The sequence below is a fragment of the Euprymna scolopes genome, chromosome 14 (genome assembly GCF_053919585.1).
Source record: "Euprymna scolopes isolate OS-2025 chromosome 14, ASM5391958v1, whole genome shotgun sequence".
Taxonomy (NCBI): domain Eukaryota; kingdom Metazoa; phylum Mollusca; class Cephalopoda; order Sepiida; family Sepiolidae; genus Euprymna; species Euprymna scolopes.
Genome location: NC_136495.1, coordinates 122,031,472 through 122,053,673, shown reverse-complemented (window position 1 = coordinate 122,053,673; position 22,202 = coordinate 122,031,472).

Here is a 22,202-nt window from a genome sequence, read left to right as displayed (position 1 = left end):
GGGTGTTATTATCGTAACATTTCGGTCGATGTAACCTCCGACCTTCTTTAGATGAATCTTGACTATGGCTCTTATTAGTAAATAACGAAATGAATGTTTTTATTCTTTCTTTCCGACGGACCATATTCCTAAGAATTAAAAGTATGTAATGCGTTCCTGGCGTGAAAAGGGCCTCGAGTCGATTCTGTTTTCATTCGGGTTCGTGCTGATTTGATATAATGTTTCTGAATTTTTTAGATTACGTTCAATGATCTATATATTAATAGGATAACGTATGTGTTATTTATTTTGTGTATCACGCTTACATCCGAGTGACTGTCGTTTAATTGTCATGGACTTCCATCCTGTAATAAATAATTTTATCAAGAATTCTTCATAAGTTTTGGTTTCGGTTTCGATTAAAGCTAATGCACCCAAGTCATGTGGATATTTTTTTTTTACATCATAAATTTATAACATATAAAAATCGATAGAACATAATATATACGAAATCTGCAAGAATTGAAATATCATATTTAAGCATACTTTACAACCGGGCTACGCCAGGTGTCCCTACTAGCTTAGATAAATACCTTTTACAGTTTTAACAAAAGAGTTACAATAATATCAGAGCGTCTCCATTTATACTGAACATCTACAGAATTCCAACATCAATTTATTACATATGAATGAGTCCTCTGTGGAATTTCCACAGGTCCCGCTAGTATATATTCATTAGATTATACATCTTATTTAGTAAGTGTTTACATTTTATGCAAATTAATATTTTAAAGCGTGTAGTATTACTATTTATCTACGACATATTTAGGCATGAGAAATGTCCGACTACGTACTGCTGCTTCTCATCTTTCGAGCAACCTGTAACGAGCGACGACGACAGATTTAAAAAATCTCAAAAAATATTTGCCAAAAATAATTCCTGATTTTGTTTTTTATATAAACTCTTAAGCCTGAAAAGAAACAATATTTCCGACAAGTACTAAAAAAGGAGAAAAAGAACGTGTTTACTGTTTTACAAAGAATTTTAAACGAAAATATACATCATGCCAGTTCATCTAAACTAAGGTATGTGACGATGATCTTGTGGTCGACCACACGAACTGACGAGCTAGGTGTCCCAACTTCGAATCTAGTTCGTTCCACAAAAATCACTTTCACTTAGGATGTTGGCAACCTTCACATGGTAAATATACAATGTCTTTCTAGAAAGAATTCAAGCTAGAAAAATATCAGGGAAACCAATGCCAACAATAGAATCTTTGGATCCATACGATATGGTAGTGGTGATCTGAACCAAAATCGATTGCTTCTACTTCATTTTTTTTTCAGTCCTAAAAAAACCGGGAGTTTATTTTTGGCAAATATCTTTTGAAAATCAACGGTCAAGAGTTCTGCCTCGCGATACCTCTTGGAGAGCATCCCACAACTCGCGGTACCTCTTGGAGAGCATCCCAAAACTCATCTTTGCTCTTAAATTGGTGTTCACTTGCATAGAATAGTCACTTCATGATACTCCAAAGGTTCTCAATTGGGTTCAAATCTGATAAATTCGTAGTCCACTTCATCTTCCGTCGCCCAGAAAACCTCAGTTGTTGCAAATACCCTTTGCTTTTGCTTGCTGCATGGGAGGGAGCATTATCCTGCATAAAAATAATGGTTCTTCTGAACGTTAACATTTGCTTCTTCAGCCTTAGTTCAAAGTGCTCCTTCAGAAAAGCTATGTAAGCATTTGACGTCATTTTTACGCCTTCTGTGACTCTCCGAGGGCCAACTAAAGTACCTCCGATAATCCCAGCCTTAATCATTATCCCACCACCACCTCGTTGGCGCCTTAAACGCTGATGACGATGTCGTCCACCAAGGACACATCTATTGCTCCAGCCATCTGGGCTATCACAAGTGACACGCACTTCATCCGTGAACAAAACTTTGGAAAAATCCGTTTTCATGTTGTCCTCTGCCCATTTCAATCGGTTTTGTATGTGATGTTTTAATGGATGCTTCGTCACAGGCTTAGCAGACTTTGCCACTTCTTTCAGAAGGCGACATCGAGTACTTTTTGAGACATTTTTCAATCCGGCTTAGTCAAAGCCTTCTCGACTTGTCTGCCCAGTGTTCTTAACAACTTCACATTTAATTTGGAGTAGAGAACGGCGTGAAACAACTCTAGATTTACCTTTATCAGCTCTCTTATGTACCTTTGTAGGGTCGTTGACAAATTTGACGATAAGTTCCTATTATTTTTTATATTTCTAGGGTAGCTTTACCTTTTGCTAGCTGTTCTGTAATAGTAATCTTTTCAGAACTACTCAAACCACCTTTACAACCCATTTTATTGACAAAAAAAAACTGCCTTGTTAATAATTTGATACACCTCAAATACCATGGATTCAGCAATTACGATGCCAAGTTGATTACATTGCATGGAATAATACGAAAATTTCACAGTACATGCAGCTCAGCATTGCCAACGTTTCCGAAGCTTTTGATACGAAACTACCGGTAAGTTTCTCCGAAACTGGTAAAAAATGTTATTTCGTTAATAATTTGACACGCAGTATATATATATATATATATACACACACATATATATATATATATATATATATATATATATATATTATAAAGGGTGTGACAAAGCAATTTTCTTATTTAAATTTGGCGCTCCAAAGCGATGTTTTCTCCAAAAATGGCAAGGATGGACTTATTTGAGAGCTTGGGCTTAAAATTTGGTTCTTAGCTTGTGTTATTTATTTTTTTATTTTTATTTTTCAGGAACACACTGTGAGCGCATTAACGACTGTTTTGTAGCAGAACTTCCCCGTAGGGGAACCTGGGGCAAAACGAGATACTTAAGGGAAAAAGAACTGTCGAGTCAAAGGTAGCATTGACATATAAACCATATTCTGTGTACTGAACATTCAAAGTATTGGAAAACAATGCCACACAACAAAAAAGATGAGAAATTATTTTCAAAAGAAATTTGGGGCAAAACGAGACGGATCTTGGTCTGAATAAGTCAGTCTTCACAGAGCTCACAAATGAAGATTGGGGTCTTGTTGCATTCGTCTTGACCTGCACAGCCGTAGTGTGCCCATTTCCTACAGTCCCCTTGACAGACTACCCAGCTTTCTGCACTCTCAGAGTACAGTTTGTCACATATCAAAATAGATCGATTTTGAATACTTACCCTTTTTTGATGTACGGGGTTGGATAAAACAATGGTAGACGTTGGCGGCAAGGCGTTACCACGTGATCTCGTGATCAGACTCCTCACGAAAGAGCTCTCTCTCTCTCTTTCTCTCTCTCTCTCTCTGTTTCAGTTATCTGTGGTGTCTCGTTTTACCGCGCTATCTCATTTTGGCCCAGGTTCCCATATATATATATATATATATATATATATATATATATATATATATATATATATATAGTGAAAAAGTAGGATTACAGTTAGACGAAAAAAACAAAAAATCTTTCATGTATGTATTGGATACCTAAAATGCATGAAAATCCAGTTAGCGCTAGGTTTATTTTAGCTTCAAAGTCGTGCATTACAAAACCTTTAATTAAAGCTGTATCTAAAGTATTTAAATTAATCATTAATCGAATAAATAATTTTCACCAAAAGTGAAAATTCTATAGTAAATATAAATCTATTTTGGGTGGTAAATAATTCACAACCAGTAAAAGAAAAATTAGATAAAATAAATTCCACAAAAAAGCAAAATCCATAGCGACTTATGATTTTAGCACGCTATATGCTAAAATTCCACACGAAAAACTTATAAAAGAATTAAACGATACTGTAGATCTTGCTTTTGAAGGTAGTAAAGGTAAATATATAGACTTTTCAAACTCTAAAGCTTGTTAGTGTAAAAATAAAAACAACAAAACTAGTGTTTCTAAAGGTATTTTTAAAATACTTATAAGTCATCTTATTAAAGAATGTTATTTTCAAATATTGTATTAGAAACTGAGCACCCCATGAAAATCTTTAGATATTGAATTTTTTGCATTTTTGTTTAATTTGATTGTTTGCAGTCGCTAATAATCCACTCAAAAGATTGATAAAAAAACGAAATTAAAAAGAATGGAACTCTTGCAGAATTTGATCAGAATCCTTTGGATTTTTGTCAATTATGGTTAGGGCTCAACAGGTAATCACCAGATTAAGCCGAGTGTTGTTCAAATGTTGTAAAACTAAATCGACATTTTTTTTTTTTAATATAAAAATTGTTTTTTGTAAAATGTAATTTTTTAATTATTTCCTCGATGATGGGGGTATTTTTTTCTGTTTATTATTTTAATATCTGTTGATAAAAAATAATTTGTAAATTCTCTTGAAAAAAAACTTACATCTAACAATTTTACGTTTACTGCCAATTTTCTTTAAAAAACAACAAAAAAATGTAAGTTTTCTTGAAAAAACTTTCACATTACATAATTTACAGTAAAAAATTCATCTTTTCTTAAAAAAAACTTTTGTTGATAATTGTATTTTTGGGCAAATCTGTATTTACATAGACTCGTGTATATATGTATGTCATCACAAATAAAAAATGATATATCTAAAACATATAATTTTCATGGATGTAGGAGATTTATAGATGACCTTATATGTATAAACGATAATGATGAAATAAAAAAATAAACATCTTATATATCCAAACGAATTAAAACTGAATCGTTAACATAGAGGACAAAAGGCTACATTTCTGGATTTAGATATAAAAATTGAGGATGGGATTTTTCTTTATAAAATATTTGATAAAATAAACTCTTTCCCTTTTCAAATAGTTCGTATGCCGCATAAAGATAGTACCTGTCCTGTTTTTATGTTTTATGGAACCATTATGTCAGAGTTTTTGAGAATAGCTCACGTTACATTAAAATTAATAGATTTATACCCTTAGTTTCTAGATTAGTAATAAGGATGATAAAACAAGGTGAAGATAAAAGTAAAAAAAAAATTAAACTATCAAATGTTCGTTATCCTGGTGCTTTTGAATCGTATAAAATTAACCAGAATATATCAAATAAGGAAATCCAAAACTATATTAATAATTTATAAAAAAGTATTATATAAAAAAATGTGTGTATATATATATATATTATACTTTTATATGTTTTAATTTTAAATAAATAAGAATATACAAAAAATGTGTATAAATATATATATATATATATATATATATATATATATATATATATATATATATATATATTTTAAACTTTTATATGTTTTAATTTTAAATAAATAAGAGTGCAAATCACATTTGGGTGATAAGTAGTCGAATGGATTAATCCTAATCTTATAAATACAAGACTGGTAAATTAAAAAAATATATCCATTTTGAATTTGGAAACAGATGAATCTCACAGGTAAGAAATTCATTTTTTTTATAATAGGAATAGGCTAGCCAAATTAATTAAGAATAGGAAACTAGATCTAATATCTGTAACATTTTTGTTCTTGAGATTAAGGAAGGTGGTGTTTGATCAACACTGTTGGGGAGTCATGATTTAATATACTGTTTTGTTTTTAAATCCCTGAAGCAGTGTTTCATAGTAAACATCTGATGCTCCATCAGTACTACAGTGAATTGATCCCTTAAATTAACATTGGTACTATAGTTAATTCGAGTGAGCAACTTGATGCATTGATTGCAGGCGATTAAATGACTTACTGACTAAATAGTTTTCTAACGAATGATAAAAAGTATAAAAATTAAATAAGGTTTTTTATAAAGTTTTAAAGGCTTAAAAACTTCAAAGACTCTCTCTCTCTCCCTCCCTCTCTCTCTCTCTCTCTCTCTCTATATATATATATATATATATATATATATATATATATATATATATATATATATATATATGGGTTCGCGCCTATGGCGGAGCACGTCACTGATGAGATGCAGTACATCGAAACCCACTTTGGGTCTGGCGTTGTCCGTTGTCGATGCAATTGCTCGATTCTATCTAATTCTGTGTCCTATCTTTATCGTGAAAGGTGTATGTGAACGGGTATTTATATATCTATCCATAATCTCCTCTTAATGTCTAATATATATATATATATATATATATATATATATATATATATATATATATATGAGGGACGTTTCAAAAGTAATGCCTCATATTTTTATTCCGGCCGTATGTAAATTGCATTGTTATGATGACTGAACTTATGCATTACTTGTCCGAAAGCTTAATCTCTCTGATGCAGATATTACGGTATGAGACTCTAAGAAAGTCATCTGTTATGGACGTACGTCAGAAGCAGAGATGCATCATTGAATTTCTCCCTATGCAGAAAACATTAGACCGACCAACATTCACGCTGAAAGTTTACGAACCCGATGCCGTTGATGTCAACACAGTTAGAAGATGGGTTCGTCGACTTCAGAGTGGCCGTAGAGATGCGAGTGACAAAGCGCGCTCTGAAATGCCATGTACAGCTACCAACCTCAAAAAAACTATGTGCCTGGATCAGCTTATCCGCGCTAATTGGCGGATGATGGTTAATAAAATACATGTAGAATTGATCTGGGTGTCAGTGCACTGGAAACGATGTTATCGTCTCCAGGATACAGCAAAGTGTGTGCTAGATGGATTCAACGAAGGATCACGCAAGACCAAAAGAACCACCGACGGGATGTCTGTCCGGACTTCTTAAATCAGTACGAAACCGAAGGTGATGGATTCTTGGACTGATCATCACAGGTGACGAGACGTGGTGTCTTCACTACGAGCCGGAATCCAAACGGCGGTAGATTGAATGGCACCACTTGTGCTCTCCAGCAAAGAAATTTAAACCTCAGACATATGTAGGAAAAGTGATGTGCACTGTCTTCTGGTACAGAAAGGGCGACATTCTCCTAGATTTCTTGGAACCAAGTTTGATTGTCAACTCTTGTCGTTACGTTGAAATATTGACAAAATTTAAGGCCCAATTGACCGTGCAAGGCAAGAGAAAAGTGAAATATTCTGTTTGCAGCATGATAACACTAGGCCACGCAAAATTCCAAGACCACAGAATGCGTGACAAAGTTCGGCTACCGTATATGGCATCGCCAGACTTTCACATGTGCGGATTTCTGAAGGATACATTACGTGGACAGTATTTTCCCGATGACAACGTCCTAATCGCAGCCGTGAAAAAATAGATCGCCTCGGAAGGCGCTGACTTTACGACCGAGATATCAAGACTCTCGTTCATTGCTGACAAAAATGCGTTCAGAATGGTAGTGATTATTAGGGCTATGACAACAGCATATTCTTTTCTTTGTTTTGACTCAGGTATATATCCGTTGATATCATATGTTTTTTTATGTAGAGTGATGTGGTTCTTGGTTGATTAATTGTGTCTAACTGTGTCGGATATATGCTCGAGAGTCAAAACAATGAAAAGAATATGCTGTTGTCGTAGCCCTAGTTATGATTGTGTAGAAAATTGTGGCGCACAAAGGTCACTCGTTTTAATGGCACCACTCCCGTTTCATAGCTCTTTAATTGTTTAGTCAAAAATAAGAAGCATTACTTTTGGAACGACCCTCGTATACATCTCTCTCTCTCTCTCTCTCTCTCTCTCTCTCTCTCTCTCTCTCTCTCTCTCCCTCTCTCTCTCTCTCTCTCTCTCTCTCTCTCTCTCTATATATATATATATATATATATATATATATAGCGATTTTGTCTTTCGGTCTGTCCGTGTGTTTGTTTGAAGAACTTCCTCTTCCGAACTATTCTGTCAATTATTGATCTACAGACTTGAAACTGATATATAGGACTCCTGTGGAACAAATTCGATTAATGTTTAGTACAAATAGTTGTTAAGGGGTCAAATTTGAAAAATTGGAACTTGCCAAGCGTAAGTCGACTAAACGTGTTATTTGCACGCATGTGTAACTATACATTTGTATCTTTAATAACGTTATCTTTTTGAGTTTTTATATGCGCATGGATTTAGAACAGACGAAAAAGCTATATGTTTCGGTTTCGAATCTAGCTGATGGCACTAAAATCATATATTTTAAAGATTACTACTATATATTGGGAACAACATAATAATGAAAAAGTATTGGCTCTAAGTATGAAATCTACATAAATTAAAATATCTATCACATCTCGTCTATATTATAAAAGTGACCTTGTCTGCTGGCTAAACGGTCTCTACCAAATTACTCAATCAATTTTTGTCTACAAACTTGAAACTTGATATATGGGGTATTCAGACCCGTGGAATATATCGATTTGGTTTTTAATCGGAAAAATTTGCTGCTAAAAGGTCAAAATCGTCTACGCGGGCGCAAATTTCAACTAAATGTACGCTTATATTTTTCAAATTCTTACAGTATCCTCTTTCTTAGCAATATCTTGATCTTCAATCGTCACGGATCCATACATTCGGAAAAATGTATTTCTAAGCTTACAATTTCAATCAGCATTAATTATACGCAGGTGCGTTATAATCCTCATCAAAATGTACGACCTCCAAACACGCACATAATATGTCAGTTCTAATAAAAAAAACTTGAGTGTCAATTCTGGGATTGTGCGGAATAGACCTATAAACTATTTCCCGAGTCTCTGTCTGTTGCCACCTGAACTTGGGGTTAACTTTAGAGTTCCAATGTATTTTTTTTTTTCTGAGAGAATAAAAACTGCAAATTGAGGATGAGAGGCGGCAAATTGGAATAAGTCGTATTACGAAATATTTGATGAAGAAGATGGAGAAGGAAGTAGAGGAATAAAAGGACAAGGAAGAAAAAAAGTTGGTTTAGTAGGAAGAGGGGGAGAAGATGGAGGTTGGTTATGTATCTCCCCCCCCAATTTTTTTTTAAACGAGGGCAATTCAGAAATCTGCGAATGTAAACTGGAGAAGGGTTGGGTTTTCTAAATATTTCTCTTTGCATGGAAATATGTGGAGAGTAGATTTCAATTCCACATAATTTTGCGGAATAGTCTTGTCTGTAACATGCCTTTTTTCACCCGTTTTTTTTTCTTTTTTCTTCATTCCGAGATATGCAAGCGCTAAATTGACATCGGCCAATTTATTGTCTGCATCTCCCAGAATTTGTCGTCAAAACTCCATCCATCCATAGCCTTTGAGCCGCTGGAGAGGCATAGGCCATCTAAAACTTTGTAGATGTTTTTGTAGCGAAGAGTTCTTCTTACAGTGTGAGGGTGCTGGACTCACGCCTGACCTTCCCAGAAGGTACATACAGCGCCTAGTCTTCCCAAATGGTCACTCATCTGGTACTAGCCAGGCTCAACGTTTCTTAACTTCGGTGATCTGGTTAGAACCGGTGTGTCAACGTGATTGTGCCGTACTGTCAAAACTCCAGAATGTCCGTTAAATTTTTGGAGGACTATGCTGCTCAATTACCAAAACTTTCTAACATTCCCGAAGTCTTAATTAATAAATTATTCACAATTATAAAATATTTAAACAACTGCACCAAACAGCAAAACGTCTCAAAATCTAAAAACACACACAAAACATTAATTATTGCCTGGAAATGTCATCAATCAATTGATAATTAACTCCTCTTCACAAATAGATTTTGGCCAACATATAGCACTTAAATGGTCGATAGAAATAGAGTAAAAATATATACAGATTCTGAGACAAATTACCTTTGTTAATTTAATAAACCACTCAACGTTAATTAAGAGCTAAGTAAGTTGGCTAAGTCTCAGACATCTAATAGTTAAATCGGATGATGCAAACAATGATGGTAAAGGGTTAGGGTTAGGGTTAAGGTTCGGGTTAGGGTTAAGGTTAGGGTTAAGGTTAGGGTTAAGGTTAGGGTTAGGGTTAACGTTAGGGTTAGGGTTAAGGTTAGGGTCAGGGTTACGGTTAAGATTAGGGTTAGAGTTAGGGTTAAGGTTAGGGTTAGGGTTAGGGTTAAGGTTAGAGTTAAGGTTAGGGTCAAGGTTAGGGTTACGGTTAGGGTCAAGGTTAGGGTTAGGGTCAGGGTCAAGGTTAGGGTTAGGGTTAGGGTTAAGGTTAGGGTTAGGGTTAAGGTTAGGGTTAGGGTTAAGGTTAGGGTTAAGGTTAGGGTAAGCGTTAGGGTTAGGGTTAAGATTAGGATAAATGTTAGGGTTGGGGTTAGGGTTAGGTTTAAGGTTAGGGTTAAGGTTAGGGTTAGGGTTAAGGTAAGGGTTAGGGTTAGGGTTAAGGTTAGGGTTAGGGTTAGGGTTAAGGTTAGGGTTAGGGTTAAGGTTAGGGTTAAGGTTAGGGTTAGGGTTAAGGTTAGGGTTAGGGTTAGGGTAAGGGTTAAGGTTAGGGTTAAGGTAAGGATTAGGGTTAGGGTTAGGGTTAGGGTTAATGTCAGGTTTAGGGTTTTGGTTAGGGTTAGGGTAAAGGTTAGAGTTAGGGTAAGGGTTAAGGTTAGGGTTAAGGTTAGGGTTAGGGTAGAGGTTAGGGTTAGGTTGAGTGTTAAGGTTAGGTTAAGGGTTAGGGTAAGGGTTAATGTTAGGGTTAGGGTTAAGGTTAGGGTTAAGGTTAGGGTTAGGATTAGGGTTAAGGTTAGGGTTAGGGTTAGGGTTAGGGTTAAGGTTGGGGTTAGGGTTACGGTCAAGGTTAGGGTTAGGGTTAGGGTTAGGGTTAGTGTGAGGATAAGGTTAGGGTTAGGGTCAATGTTAGTGTTAGGGTTAGGGTTAGGTTTAAGGTTAGGGTTAGGGTTGAGGTTAAGGTTAAGGTAAGGGTTAAGTTTAGGGTTAAGGTTAGGGTTAGGGTTAGGGTTAAGATTAGGGTTAGGGTTAGGATTAAGGTTAGGGTTAGGGTTAGGGTTAAGGTTAGGGTTAAGGTAAGGGTTACGGTTATGGTCAGGGTTAGGGTCAAGGTTAGGGTTAAGGTTAGGGTTAGGGTTAAGGTTAGGGTTAGGGTGCAGGTTAGGGTTTAGGTAAGGGTTAGGGTGAGGGTTAGGGTTAAGGTAAGGGTTAGGGTTTGGGTTAGGGTTAGGGTTAGGTTTAGGGTTAGAGTTAAGGTAAGGTTTAGGATTAGGATTAGGGTTAAGTTTAGGGTTAAGGTTAAGGTTAGGGTTAGGGGTAGGGTTACTGTTAAGGTTAGAGTTAGGGTTAGGGTTAGGGTTAGGGTTCAGCTTAGGGTTAGTGTACGGGTACGGGTTAGGTTTAGGGTACAGGTTAGGCTTAGGGTACAGGTTAGTGTTAGGGTTAGGGTAAAGGTCAGGGTTCGGGTAAGGGTTAGGGTAAAAGTTAGGGTTAGGGTTAAAGTTAGGGTTAAGGTTAGGGTTAGGGTTAGGGTTAAGGTTAGGGTTAAGGTTAGTGTTAGGGTTAGGGTTAAGGTTAGGGTTAAGGTTTAGTGTTAGGGATATGGTTAAGGGTAGGGTTAGGGTTTTGGTTAGGGTTAGTGTAAGGGTTGGGGTTAGGGTTAGGGTTAGGTTTAGGATTAAGGTTAGGGTAAGGATTAAGGTTAGGGTAAGCGTTAGGGTTAGGGTTAAGATTAGGATAAAGGTTAGGGTTAGGGTTAGGGTAAGGTTTAAGGTTAGGGTTAAGGTTAGGGTTAGGGTTAAGGTTAGGGTTAGGGTTAGGGTTAAGGTAAGGGTTGGGGTTAGGGTCAAGGTTAGGGTAAGGGTTAGGGTTAGAGTTAAGGTTAGGGTTAAGGTTAGGGTTTGGGTAAAGGTTAGGGTTAAGGTTAGGGTTAGGGTTAGGATTAAGGTTAGGGTTAATGTTAGGGTTAGGGTTAGGGTTAAGGTTGGGGTTAGTGTTAAGGTAAGGGTTAGGGTTAGGGTTAGGGTTAAGGTTAGGGTAACGGTTAGGGTCAGGGTTAGTGTTAGGGTTAAGGTTAGGGTCAGGGTAAAGGTTACGGTTAGCGTTAGGGGTAGGGTTAGGGTTAATGTCAGGTTTAGGGTTTGGGTTAGGGTTAGGGTAAAGGTTAGATTTAGGGTAAGGGTTAAGATTAGGGTTAGGGTAGAGGTTAGGGTTAGGTTTAGTGTAAAATTTAGGTTAAGGGTTAGGGTTAGGGTTTATGTTAGGGTTAGGGTTAAGGTTAGGGTTTAGGTTAGGTTTAGGATTAGGGTTACGGTTGGGGTTAGGGTTTGGGTTAAGGTTAGGGTTAGGGTTACGGTCAAGGTTAGGGATAAGGTTAGGGTTTGGGTCAATGTTAGGGTTAGTGTTAGTGGTTAGTTTAGGCTTAGGGTTAGGGTTAAGGTTAAGGTAAGGGTAAAGTTTAGGGTTAAGGTTAGGGTTAGGGTGAAGGTTAAGGTTAGGGTTAAGGTAAGGGTTACGGTTATGGTCAGGGTTAGGGTTAAGGTTAGGGTTAAGGTTAGGGTTAGGGTTAAGGTTAGGGTAAGGGTTAAGGTTAGGGTTAGGGTGCAGGTTAGGGTTAAGGTAAGGGTTAGGGTGAGGGTTAGGGTTAAGGTTTAGGGTTAGGGTTTGGGTTAGGGTTAGAGTTAGGTTCAGGGTTCGAGTTAAGGTTAGGTTTAGGATTAGGGTTAGGGTTAAGGTTAGGGTTAAGGTTAGGGTTAGGATTAGGGTTAAGGTTGGGATTAGGGTTAAGTTTAGGGTTAGGGTTAGGATTAGGGTTAGTGTTAAGGTTAGAGTTAGGGTTAGGGTTACGGTTACGGTTAGAGTTCAGCTTAGGGTTAGTGTACGGGTACGGATTAGGTTTAGGGTAAATGTTAGGCTTAGGGTACAGGTTAGTGTTAGGGTTAGGGTAAAGGTTAGGGTAAGGGTAAGGGTCAGGGTTAAAGTTAGGGTTAGGTTAGGGTTAGGGTTAAGGTTAGGGTTAGGGTTAGGGTTAAGGTTAGGTAAAGGTTAGTGTTAGGGTAAGGGTTAAGGTACGGGTTAAGGTTTAGTATTAGGGATATGGTTAAGGGTAGGGTTAGGGTTTGGGTTAGGGTTAGTGTTAGGGTTGGGGTTAGGGTTAGGGTTAGGTTAAGGATTAAGGTTAGGGTTAGGGTAAGGGTTAAGGTTAGGGTGAAGGTAAGGGTTAGGGTTAGGGTTAGGGTTGGGGTAAAGGTTAGTGTTAGGGTTGGGGTTAGGGTTAGGATTAGGTTAAGGATTCAGGTTAAGGTTAGGGTTAGTGTTAAGGTAAGGGTTAATGTTAGGGTTAGGGTTAGGTTTATTGTTAGGGTTGGGGTTAAGGTTAGGGATAGGGTAAGGGTTAGGGTTAAGGTTAGGGTTAGGGTTAGGGTGAAGGCTCGGGTTAAGGTAAGGGTTAGGGTTAGGGTTAGGGTCAAGGTTAGGGTTAGGGTAAGGGTTTGCGTTAGGGTCAATATTAGAGTTAGGGTTTGTGTTAAGATTAGGGTTAAGGTTAGGGTTAGATTTAGGGTAAGGGTTTAGGTTAGGGTTAGGGTTAGGGTTAAGGTCAGGCTTAGTGTTAAGGTTATGGTTAGATTTTGGGTTAGGTTTATGGTAAGGTTTAGTGTTGGGGTTAGTGTTAAGGTTAGGGTTAAGGGTAGTGTAAAAGTTAGGCTTAAGGTTGGGTAATGGTTAGGCTTAGCGTTAGCGTTAAGGTTAGGTTTAAGATTAGGGTTAGGGTTAAGATTAAGGTTAGGGTTAGGGTTAAGCTTAAGGTTAGGGTAAGGGTTAGGGTCAGGGTTAGTGTTAGGGTTAAGGTAAGGGTTAGGGTCAAGGATAGGGTTAGCGTTAGGATTAGGGTAAGGGTTAAGGTCAGGTTTAGGGTTTGGGTTTGGGTTAGGGTAAAGGTTAGAGTTACGGTAAGGTTTAAGGTTAGAGTTAAGGTTAGGGTTAGAGTTAAGGTTAGGGTTAGGGTTAGGGTGAGGGTTAGGGTTAAGGTTAGGGTTAGTGTACGGGTACGGGTTAGGGTTAGGGTAAATGTTAGGCTTAGGGTACAGGTTGGTGTTAGGGTAATGGTTAAGGTTAGGGTTAAGGTTAGGGTTAGCGTCAGCATTAGGTTACAGGTTAGGGTTCGCGTAAGGTTTAGGGTTAAAGTTAGGGTTAGGGTTAGGGTTAGGGTTAAGGGTAGGGTTAAGGTTTAGTGTTAGGGATATGGTTAATGATAGGGTTAGGGTTTGGGTTAGGGTTAATGTTAGGGTTGGGGTTAGGGTTAAGGTTAGGTTTAGGATTAAGGTTAGGGTTATGGTTAGGGTTAAGGTTTGGGTTAGGGTTAGGGTTGGGTTAGGGTTGGGGTAAAGGTTAGTGTTAGGGTTGGGGTTAGGGTTAGGGTAAGGTTAAGGATTAAGGTTAGGGTTAGGGTTAGGGTTAAGGTTAGGGTTAAGGTTAGGGTTAGGGTTAGGGGTAGGGTAAGGGTTAGGGTAAGGGTTAGGGTTGGGGTTAAGGTAAGAGTTATGATTAAGTTTAGGTTTATGGTTAGGGTTAGGGTTAGGGTTGAGGTTAGGGTTTGGGGTCAAGGTTAGGGTAAAGGTTAGGGTTAGGGTAAGGGTTAGGTTAAGGTTAGGGTTTAGGTTAGGGTTAAGGTAAGGGTTAGGGTTAGGGTTAGGGTTTAGGTTAGGGTTAAGGTTAGGGTTTAGGTTAAGGTTAGGTTTAATGTTAGGGTTAAGGTTAGGGTTAGGGTGTGGGTTAAGGTTAGGGTTAAGGTTTGGGTTGGGGTTAGGGTTAGGGTTAGGGTTAAGGATAAAGTGAGGGTTAAGGTTAGGGTTAGGGTAAGGGTAAGGCTTAAGGTTAGGGTTAGGGTTAAGATTAGGGTTAGGGTTAGGGTTATGGTTAAGGTTAGGCTTAGGGTTAGGGTTAAGTTAGAGTTAAGGTTAGGGTTAGGTTAGGGTTAAGGTTATGGTTAGGGTTATGGTTAGGGTAAAGGTTAGGGTTAAGGTTAGGGTTAGGGTTAGGGTTTAGGTTAGGGTTAAGGTTAGGGTTTGGGTTAGGGTAAAGGTTAGTGTTAGGGTCAAGGATAGGGTTAGCGTTAGGGTTAGGGTTAGGTTTAAGGTCAGGTTTAGGGCTTGGGTTAGGGTTAGGGTAAAGGTTAGAGTTAGGGTAAGGGTTAAGGTTAGGGTTAAATTTAGGGTTAGGGTTAAGGTTAGGGTGAGGGTTAGGATTAAGGTTAGGGTTAGGGTTAGGGTTAAGGTTAGGGATAAGGTAAGAGTTATGATTAAGTGTAGGTTTAAGGTTAGGGTTAGGGTTAGGGTTAATGTTAGGGTTTAGGGTCAAGGTTAGGGTAAAGGTTAGGGTTAGGGTTAAGGTTAGGCTTAAGATTAGGGTTTAGGTTAAGGTTAAGGTAAGGGTTTGGGTTAGGGTTAGGGTTGAGGTTAGGGTTAAGGTTAGGGTCAAGGTTAAGGTTAGGTTAAGGTTAGGGTTAAGGTTAGGGTTAAGGTGTGGGTTAAGGTTAGGGTAAAGGTTTTGGTTAGGGTTAGGGTTAGGGTTAAGGATAAAGTTAGGGTTAAGGTTAGGGTTAGAGTAAGGGTAAGGGTTAAGGTTAGGGTTAGGGTTATGGTTAGGGTTAGTGTAGGGTTAGGGTTAAGGTTCGGGTTAAGGTTAGGGTTAAGTTACAGTAAAGGTTAGGGTTAGGTTAGGGTTAATGTTATGGTTAGGGTACCGGTTAGGGTTAAGGTTAGGGTTAGGGTTAGGGTTAAGGTTAGGGTTAGAGTATGGGTTTGGGTTCGGGTAAAGGTTAGGGTTAGGGTTTGTGTTAAGATAAGGGTTAAGGCCAGGGTTAGGGTTAGGGTTAGGGTTAAGGTCAGGGTTAGGGTAAGGGTAAAGGTCAGGCTTAGGGTAAGGTTTAGGGTTAGGGTTAGGGGTAGGGTAAGGTTTATGGTAAGGTTTAGTGTCAGGATAAGTGTTAAGGTTAGGGTTAAGGTTAGGGTTAGGATTGGGGTTAAGGTTAAAGTTAGGGTCAGGGTTAGGGTTTAGGTTAGGGTTAAGGTAAGGTTAGGATTAGGGTAAAGGTTAGGGTTAGGGTTAGGGTTATCGTTAGAGTTAGGGCTAGTGTAAGGGGTTGGGTTAAGGTTAGTGTTAGGGTTAGGGGTAAGGTTAGGGCTAAGGTTAGGGTTAGGGTTAGCGTTAGGTTTAAGGTTAGGGGTCAGGTTAGTGTTAGGGTTAAATTTAGGGTTGGGGGTAGGGTTAGGGTTAGGGTTAAGTTTAGGGTGTAGGTAAAGGTTATGGTTAGGGTCAAGGTTACGGTTAGGTTAAGGGTTAATGTTAGGGTACAGGTTTAGTGTTAGGTTATAATAGAGGTTAGGGTAAGGGTAAGGGTTAGGGTAAAGGTTAAGGTTAAGGTTAAGGTTAGGGTTAAGGTTAGGGTTAGGGTTAGGGTCAGGGTGGGGGTTAGGGTTGGGGTTAAATTTAGGGTTAGGGTTAGGGTTAAGGTAAGGGTTAGGGTGAGGGTTAGGGTTAAGCTTAGGGTTGGGGTTAAGGTTAGGGTTAAGGTTAGGGTTAGGATTAGGGGTTAGGTTAGGGTTAGGGTTAGGGTTAGGGTAAATGTAAGGGTTAAGGTTAGGGCAAGAGTTATGGTTAAGGTTAGGGTAAGGGTTGAGGTCAGGGTTAGTGTTAGGGTTAAGGTTAGGGTTAGGTTCAAGGTTAGGGTTAGCGTAAGTGTTGGGGTTAGGGTTAAGGTACGTTTTAGGGTTAGGGTTGGGTTAGGGTAAAGGTTAGAGTTAGGGAAATGCCTAAGGTTAGGGATAAGATTCGGGTTAGGGTTAAGGTTAGGGTTAGGGTTAGGGTTAAGGTTAGTGTTAGGGTACGGGTTAGGGTTAAGGTTAGGGTTAGGGTTAGGGATAGGGTAAGGGTTATGGTTAGGGTTAGTGTAAGGGTTAAGGTAAGAGTTATGATTAATTTTAGCTTTGAGGTTAGGGTTAGGGTTAGGGTGAGGGTTAGGGTTTAGGGTCAAGGTTAGGGTTAAGGTTAGGGTTAGGGGTAAGCTTAGGGTTTAGTTTAGGTTTAAGGTTAGGGTTAAAGTAAGGGTTAGGTTTAGATTTAGGGTTAAGTTTAGGGTTAAGGTTAGGGTTAAGGGTAAGGTTAGTGTTAAGGTTAGGGTTAAGGTTAGGGTTAGGGTGTGGGTTAAGGTTAGGGTTAAGTTTTGGGTTAGGGTTAGGGTAAGGGTTAAGGTTAGGGTATTGGGTTAGGGTTAGGGTCAGGGTAAGGGTAAGGGTTAAGGTTGTGGTTAGGGTTATGTTTAGGGTGAGGGTAAGGGTTAAGGTTAGGGTTAGGGTTAGGGTTATGGTTATGGTTAGGGTTAGGGTTAGGGTTAGGGTTAGGGTTAAGGTTACAGTTAAGGTTAGCGTAAGGTTAGGTGTAAGGTTATGGTTAAGGTCATAGTAGGGTCAAGTTTAGGTTTAAGGTTAAGTTTAAGGTAAGGGTTAGGGTTAGGGTTAACGTTAGGGTTAGGGTTAGTGTTTGGGTTAGGGTAAACATTAGGGTTAGGGTTTGTGTTAAGATAAGGGGTAAGGTCAGGGTTAGGGTTAGGGTTAGTGTTAAGGTTTGGGTTAGGGTTAGGGTTAAGGTTAGGGTTAGGATTAGGGTTAGGTTAGGTTTATCGTAAGGTTTAGTGTTAGGGTAAGTGTTAAGGTTAGGGTTAAGGTTAGGGTAAAGTTAAGGCTTAAGGTTAGGGTTGGGGTTAGGGTTAGGGGTAAGGTTAGGGTTAGGGTTAGGGTTAGGGTTAAGGTTAGGGTTAAGATTCGGGTTAGGGTTAAGGTTAGGGTTAGGGTTAGGGTTAAGGTTAGTGTTAGGGTACGGGTTAGGGTTAAGGTTAGGGTTAGGGTTAGGGATAGGGTAAGGGTTATGGTTAGGGTTAGTGTAAGGGTTAAGGTAAGGGTTATGATTAAGTTTAGTTTTGAGGTTAGGGTTAGGGTGAGGGTTAGGGTTTAGGGTTAAGGTTAGGGTTAAGGTTAGGGTTAGGGGTAAGCTTAGGGTTTAGTTTAGGTTTAAGGTAAGGGTTAAAGTAAGGGTTAGGTTTAGATTTAGGGTAAATTTAGGGTTAAGGTTTGGGTTAAGGGTAAGGTTAGTGTTAAGGTTAGGGTTAGGGTGTGGGTTTAGGTTAGGGTTAAGTTTTGGGTTAGGGTTAGGGTACGGGTTAAGGTTAGTGTTTTGGGTTAGGGTTAGGGTCAGGGTAAGGGTAAGGGTTAAGGTTGTGGTTAGGGTTATGTTTAGGGTGAGGGTTAGGGTTATTGTTATGGTTATGGTTAGTGTTAGGGTTAGGGTTAGGATTAGGGTTAAGGTTACAGTTAAGGTTAGCGTTAGCTTAGGTGTAAGGTTATTGTTAGGGTTATAGTAGGGTCAAGGTTAGGTTTAAGGTTAAGTTTAAGGTAAGGGTTAGGGTTAGGGTTAACGTTAGGGTTAGGGTTAGTGTTTGGGTTAGGGTAAAGATTAGGGTTAGGGTTTGTGTTAAGATAAGGGGTAAGGTCAGTGTTAGGGTTAGGGTTAGTGTTAAGGTTTGGGTTAGGGTTAGGGTTAAGGTCAGGCTTAGGGTTAAAGTTAGGGTTAGGATTAGGGTTAGGTTAGGTTTATCGTAAGGTGTAGTGTTAGGGTAAGTGTTAAGGTTAGGGTTAAGGTTAGGGTAAAGTAAAGGCTTAAGGTTAGGGGTAGGGTTAGGGTTAGGGTTAGGGGTAAGGTTAGGGTTAGGGTTAGGGTTAGAGTTAGGTTTAGTTATTAGGTTAGGGTCAGGGTTAGTGTTAGGGTTAATGTTAGGGTTAGGGTTAAGGTTAGGGTTAAGGTTAGGGTTAGGATTAGGGTTAAGGTAAGGGTTAGGTTTAGGCTTAAGGTTAGGGTAAAGGTAACGGCTAGGGTTAGGGTTAAGGTTGGGGTTAAGGTTTAGTGGTAGGGTTATGGTTAAATAAACGTTAGGGTAAGGGTTAGGGTAAAGATCAAGGTTAAGGTTAGGGTTAGGGTTTGGGTTATGGTAAGTGTTAGGGTTCGGGTTAGGGTTGGGGATAAGGTTAGGGTTAGGGTTAGGTTTACGGTTAAGGTAAGGGTTAGGGTTAGGGTGAAGGTTAGGGTAAAGGTAAGGATTAGGGTTAGGGTAAGGGTTTGGGTTAGGGTCAAGGTTAGGGTAAGGGTTTGTGTTCAGATTAGGTTTAAGGTTAGGGTTAGGGTTAGGGTTAGGGTTAAGGTTAGGGCTAGTGTTTGCGTTAAGGTCAGGCTTAGGGTTAAGGTTAGGGTAAGGGTTAGGGTTAGGGTAAGGTTAGGTTTATGGTAGGTGTAGTGTTAGGGTCAGTGTTAAGGTTAGGGTTTAGGTTAGGGACAAGTTTAGGCTTAAGGTTAGGGTTAGGGTTAGGGTTAGGTTAGGGGTTGGGGTTAGGGTTAGGGTTAGGGGTAGGAGTTAGGGTTAGGTTAGGGTTAAGGTTAGGGTTTGGGTTCAGGTTAGGGTTAGGGTCCAGGTTAGGGTTAGGGTTCGGGTTAGGGTTAAGGTAAGGGTTAAGTTTAGGGTTAGGGTTAGGGTTAAGGTTAGGGTTAGGGTTAGGGTTAGTGTTAGTGTTAGGGTTAAGGTTAGGGTTAGGGTCAAGGTTAGGGTTAGGGTAAGGGTTAAGTTAGGGTTAGGGTTAGGGTTAAGGTAAGTGTCAAGTTTAGGGTTAAGGTTAGGGTTAGGGTTAGGGTTAGGGTTATGATTAGGGTTAGGGTTTGGGTTAGGTTTAGGATTAGGGTTAGGGTAGAGTTAAGGTTAGGTTTAGGGTTAGGGTTAGGGTTAAGGTTAGGGTTAGGGTTAGGGTTAAGGTTAGGGTTAAGGTTAGGGTTAGGGTACGGGTTAAGATTAGGGTTAGTGTTAGGGTTAGTGTTACTGTTAGGGTTAAGGTAAGGGTTAGGGTCAAGCTTACGGTTAGTGTAAGGGTTAGGGTTAGGGTTAGGTTTAAGGTAAGGTTTAGGTTTAGGGTTAGGCTTAGGGTTAAGGTTAGGGTTAGGGTTAGGGTTAGGGTTAGGGTTAGGGTTAGGGTTAAGGTAAGGGTAAGGGTTAAGGTTAGGGTTAAGGTTTAGTGTTAGGGTTATAGTTACGGTTATGGTTAGGGTTAGTGTTTGGGTAAGGGTTAAGGTTAGGGGTAGGGTTAGGGTTAGGGTTCGGGTTAAGGTTAGGGTTAGGGTTAAGTTTAGGGTTAGGGTTAGTTGTAAGGTTAGGGTTAAGGTTAGGTTTAGGGTTGGGGTAAGGCTTAGGGTTAAGGTTAGGGTTAGTCTTAATGTTAGGTCTAAGGTAAGTGTTAGGGTTAGTGTTAAGGTTAGGGTTAGGGTTAGGGTTAGGGTTAAGGTTGGGGCTAGGGTTAAGGTTAGGGTTAAGGTTAGGGTTATGATTAGGGTGGAGTTAGGGTTAATGTAAAGGTTAGGGTACAGGTTAGATAAAGGTAAGAGTTAGGGTAAAGGTTAGGGTTTATGTTAGGGTTAAGGGTAGTGTTAGGGTTAGGGTTAAGGTTAAGGTTAAGTTTGTGGTTAGGGAAAGGGTTAGGGTTAAGGTTAGGGTTAAGGTGAGGGTGTGGGTTAGGGTTAGGGTGAAGGTCAGGGTTAGGGTTATGGTTTGGGTTAGGGTAAAGGCTAGGGTTAGAGTGCGTTTTAATATTAGGGTTAAGGTTAGTGTTAGGTAGTGGGTTAGGGTTAGGGTTAAGGTTGGGGTTAAGTTGGGTTTAAGGTTAGGGTTAGGGTTAAGGGTAGGGTTAGGGTTAGGGGTAGGATTAAGGTTAGGGTTAGGGTTAAGGTTAGGGTTAGGGTTAGGGTTAGGGTTGGGTTATTGTTAGTTTTAGAGTCAGGTTTAAGATTAAGGTTAGGTTTAGGGTTAGGGTTAGGGTTAAGATTAGGGTTAAGGTTAGGGTTAGGGTTAGGGTTTAGGTTAGGGTTCGGGTGAGGGTTAGTGTTAGGTTTAAGGTTAGGGTTAGGGGCAAGGCTACGGTTAGGGTTAGGGTTAGGGTTAGGGTTACAGTAAGGTTTAGGGTTAGGGGTAGGGTTAGGATGAGGATAAAGTTTAGGGTTAGGGTTAGGGTCAAGGGTTAGTGTTGAGGTTAGGTTTAGGGTTAGTGTTAAGGTTAGGGTTAGGGTTAGGATGAGGGTTAAGGTTAGGGTTAGGGTTAGGGTTTAGGTTAGGGTTAAGGTTAGGGTTAGGGTTTAGTTTAGGGTTAGGTGTAGGGTACAGGTTAGGGTTAGGGTTAGGGTTAAGTTTAGGGTTAGGGTTGGGGTCAAGATAAGGATTAGGGTTAGGGTTAGTGTTAAGGTAAATGTTTACGTTAGGGTTAAGGTTAAGGTTAGGGTTAAGGTCAATATTAAGGTTAGGTTTAAGGTTAGGGTTAGGGTTAGGGTTTATCTTACGGTTAAGGTTTGGGTTTGGGTTAGGGTTAGGTTAGTGTTATTGTTAGGGTTAAGGTGAGGTTAGGATTAGGTTTAAGGTTATGGTTAGGGTAAGGGTTATTGTTAGGGTTAGGGTAAGGGTGACGGTTAGAGTTAGGGTACAGGTTAGGGTTAGGGTAAGGGTAAAGGTTAGGGTTAGGGATAAGGGTTAAGTTAAGGGATAAGTTTAGGGTTAGGGTTAGGGTTAGGGTTAGGCTTAAGGTTAGGGTTAAGGTTAAGGTAAGGGTAAGGGTTATGGTTAGGGTTAAGGTTAGGGTTAGGGTTAAGGTTAGGGTTAAGGTTAGGGTTAAGTTTAGGGTTAGGGTTAGGGTTCTTGTTAAAGTTAGGGTTTGGGTTAGGGTTAAGGTTAGCGTAGGGGTAGGGTTAAGGTTAAGGTTAAGGTTAGATTTAGGTTAGGTTAATGTTATGGTTAGGGTTAATGGAAGGGTTAAGCTTAGGGTTAAGGTTATGGTTAGGGCTAGGGTTAAGGTTATGGTTAGGGTTAGGGTTAGGGTTAGTGTTAAGTTTAGGGTTAGGGTTAGGGTTTAGGTTAGGGTTAGATTAGCGTTAGGGTTAGGGTTAGGGTTAAGGTTTGTGTTATGGTTAGGGGTAAGGTTAAGGTTACGGTTAGGGTTAGGATTAGCGTTAGGTTTAAGGTTAGGGTCCGTGTTAGGGTGAGGGTTAAAGTTAGGGTTAAGGGTATGGTTAGGGTTAGGGTTAAGAGTAGGGTTAGGGTTAGGTTTAAGGTTAGGGTTAAGGTTAGGGTTAGGGTTAGGTTTAATGTTAGGGTTAAGGTTTAGTGTTAGGGTTATGGTTAAGGTTAGGGTTAGGGTTAGGGTTTGGGTAAGGGTTAAGGTTAGGGTTAGGGTTAGGGTTACGGTTAGGTTTAGGGTTAAGGTTAGGGTGTAGATTAGGATTAGGGTTAGGGTTAGGGTTAAGGTTAGGGTTAGGGTTAGGGTTAAGGTTAGGGTTAGGGGGGTGTTTTGGGTTAAGATTAATGTTAGGGTTAGGGTTAAGGTTAGGGT